This window comes from Gorilla gorilla, chromosome 15 (genome assembly GCF_029281585.2).
Source record: "Gorilla gorilla gorilla isolate KB3781 chromosome 15, NHGRI_mGorGor1-v2.1_pri, whole genome shotgun sequence".
Lineage (NCBI taxonomy): Eukaryota > Metazoa > Chordata > Mammalia > Primates > Hominidae > Gorilla > Gorilla gorilla.
The window spans coordinates 114,977,766-114,981,857 of record NC_073239.2 but is presented as its reverse complement, the minus strand read 5'-3'; positions in this window follow the sequence as shown (position 1 = coordinate 114,981,857).

The following is a 4,092-nucleotide window of genomic DNA, read 5'->3' as shown; positions in this document are numbered from 1 at the left end:
AAAAAAAATGTATATTTAAGGCAAACTGCTCATAAAAGATCAAGCTAGATGAATTTTCTTAATAAGTGGTTAAAACATCTTAAGAGTTTCCGGCGCTATTTTGCTGCTCAAGGGTTTTCAATAAGATGCTCTGATGATGGGAGAACCACTTTTATCAAATATTAAGCTACTGTAAATTTACTGTAATTGAATAATTTGCCTCTTAGCTTTGGTTCACTAAGACTGTAGTGAGGTTTTCATCCCTAAGTGATCGCTCCACAGTCTATTTCAATATATGTCATGTCAAGCAAAGCTCATCTACGGCACCATTTGAGATCTAGTAATTTCAAAGCCAAGGGACTCTGTAAATGGTCTGGATGATTGACCATAAAGTATGTACATATTTAGTTATATTAAATTGTGATTAGGGTTTTGACTTCCATATTTAAACTGTGAGCAGTTTGCAGAGTCTTTATGACTTTTGCGGAAGTGCTAATGTGAATTCTGCAGGGCTTTGGATAGGAATTGAAACAAAGGCAGACCTTTTGGTCCAGGTTGCATAAATATTAAGGAGATGAAGTAACAAACAAACAAGAAAAGCCGAAACGCCAGTTGGAAGTAGATCAAATCAATACTCACATCTCTAAATTATGCCTTCAGAGACAGGAAAGCCAAAAAAGATCTTGAGGCCTGAAAGAGAAAATCTGAATTTGTTCCCCAACTCTTATCATATATTGATTTAGTGTTTTGGAAAATCATTTTCTAAGCCTCAGTTGACTCATCTGTAAAATGAACCTTATGTCACTTTGAGAGGAAAAGTGAAATTTCTGTGAAGGACTTGGAAGCCATTAAACCAGTGTGTTTCAAAGGATTGCCTTTGGAAAAAGCAAAGAACCCAGCTAAGCTGTGCCCAAACTTCTCACCCACAGAAACCATGCGACAATAAATTTGGTTGTTTTAAGCCACTGTTTGCAGTAATTTGTTACACAACCACAGAAAACTGATACAACAAAGCTTATGAATACTGAAGATACAGTAAGAAGACTGTAGGAATTCCTGAAAGCCCTGGAAACCTGGTCACAGAAGCTTTTTGTTTGTTTGTTTGTTTGTTTTTTGAGACGGAGTCTCGCTCTGTTGCCCAGGCTGGAGTGCAGTGACCTGATCTCGGCTCACTGCAAGCTCCGCCTCCTGGGTTCACGCCATTCTCCTGCCTCAGCCTCCTGAGTAGCTGGGACTACGGGCACCCACCACCACGCCCAGCTAATTTTCCGTATTTTTAGTAGAGATGGGGTTTCACCATGTTAGCCAGGATGGTCTCGATCTCCTGACCTTGTGATCCACCCACTTTGGCCTCCCAAAGTGCTGGGATTACAGGCGTGAGCCACCGCGCCCAGCCCACAGAAGCTTTTTTATTAAAAGCCTGTAGCCTCTACCTTGGGGGAGACGTGCCCTTGGACATCTGCATTAGAAATACCCGTGAGGTTTGTTTCAAGCAGATTCCTGGCTATCACATTTGTCCTGTTCAATCAGTATTTTTAGACATGGGACTCAGGAATCTGCATTTTTTTCAAGCCTATTCGTTAACGTGCATCTATGACAAAGCATGAAGGAAAGATTGCAGCTCTAAATACACGTTTATTCTTATTGTGCCAGAGTAGTGGAAGAAAGCTGTTTCACTTTTTTCCTTCAATCATCCTTTGCTATCTACATTGAAAGATTTAGGTCTTCAGGTGTGACTAGCCCCACATACACGACATATCAAAAATAAAGGGTCTAATAACTACTTTCCAAGTCCCCAGCAGAAGACATACATCCAAGCACAGCTGGCATTATGATTATCAAACCTCGACCAAGTCATCTCACTCGCCGTGTCTGAATGGTCTCCTTTTCCCTTTTCAACTTTAACTCCTACTCTTCCTTCAAAACCCAGGCCAAAATCATCTCTGCTTTAAAATGTGTCCAGACCCTGGACCTGACAGAAGAGGATATGCAGCAGGTGCACACAGGAGACACCAGGAATGACAAGCGTGGAAGAATTCCAAGAGTCCTACCCCGCCGGTGAACAGAACCTCTGATCTCTTCCTCTTGGCTGTGGACAAGGCCTGTGAATGTGATGAAGCAGCCACTTCTTTGATTGGGTTACATTATATAAACTTGAAGAGAGAGATTTTCCTGCTGGTTGATACCTTGACTACCACCAGCTGAGTCTCTGAGCAAAGAAATCGGCTAAGCTGTGCCTACTCCTGACCCACAGAAACCGTGAGATAATAAATTTGTGTTGTTTGAAGCCACTGTTTGTGGTCATTTATTACAGCAATGGAAAACTCATGCAACAAAGGGGTTGAATACTGAAGACACAGTAAGAAGACTGTACGCAATCCTGGAAGCCCCAGAACCCTGGTCACAGAAGCTTTTTATTAAAAAACTGAAGCAGCAGGATGGACACATATCTGGTTTGACACCACCAATCATGACCAGACAGTCAGAAAGCAAAGTGGCACAGTTCAGGAACAGTATTTCAACCAACCGTGGTATATTATGAGATTTCTGGTTGGGATTGGGCTGGTAAGAATTCCGCAAGCAAACAGCCGTGTCAACATATCTTAAAATCTGTCATTCTACAGTGACTTCCATTTGCATTTCAGTAGAGCTTTAGCGTGTATATCAATATTTTTTATCCATCAGCTTCCAGTGAAACAGTCTGGCTCCAGGAAGAACAAGTGCCTGGGTGCCCAGCGAATGCAATTTTTGTAGTTTGTCATAAAATTGCTTTCTCCCAATCATGAATTCCCTTTCATCCAAAGAGCTCCTAGTGTTTTATTCATAAATATAATTATCCTCATTTTACAGATGAGGAAACTGGGTCATAGAGATTTGAACACTGTGAATTAATAACAGCAATAGAAGAAAAACTTGCCTCAAAATGCAAATGATTTACTTTCTCTTCTCAGTTATCATTGTGTATGCAGCTATCATATACCTATATATGCATATACATACACACACATATACATATACATAGAGGGAGAGAGTTCAATTTTGCAGAAGTAATTTTCAAGCTCTTGTTTTCACAGTACAATATCGCGGTCCCACTGTATTCAGCCAGGAGCACTCACAGTGATTTAACTCCAAGTAAAATTGAGATGTGCTTTTATGTCAACATGGGCACACACACAAAAATTGGGACTGCCTATGGGGCGCACTGGCAATAGGGCCCTATATAATTCTATGTTAGAGACAAAAAGTTAAAAAAAAATCCTCCTTTATAAATACCAACATTGTGGAGTTGATAGCAACCAGGGATTTGCTTTGTTAAGTTGCTGCCTGGGCTGATAGCTGGCATTCTTCTGTGGGGCTAGGAATATGAAAAGAGACAACCGGCTCTGCCTGGGATGTGCAGAGCCTTTGCTGTGGTCTGAGTTGATTCAGTCAAGCCTTCATTACCAGAGATTTGAAAAGCCGGTGCAATCCTTACCAGCCCAATCCAAACCACAAATGTCACATGAGGGCTGGGTGCAGACTGCATCCTGTTTTAGAAACATGAAGCCCGCTCTATGAAACTCACAAGGGCCCCTTCTCTGCTCCCCACCCTCCCCCTTGCCTTTGGTTAAATATTAATAGAACTCCTTTAATTTGAGTTTAAATTGTGTAAAGGAAAATAGAGTCTGACACTGATTTTGGTATTTCCCACTATTATCTAGAGTAAAAACTGACTAATAAAAGTTGTTCAGTAAGTGATTCTTGCACAAAAATGAGAAAGTCCTGTCTAGTGTTCTTGAATCTCTGTCCTCCAGTCCATTCCCATTACCCCAACTCACACCCTTGTTATCTTCTGCCTATTTTAACAGCCTCCTAACTTGTTTTCTGTTAACAATTTATCACTCCACCAAAGCTTGAGTAATATGTCCAAAACATATCCTAACCCTCCTACAGCTTGAACTCTTCAACTATATGCTCTGCTCCTCTAAGACAGAGAAAACTAAGACCAAGCTCCCTGACATACAGACAAGACCCCTGATCTGACTTTGGCCACTTCCTTGCCAGATCTCACACCTTTAATAACATTTTCTTCTCCAGTATCCCAGGATTGCTCAGAGTTACATGCATAATGTC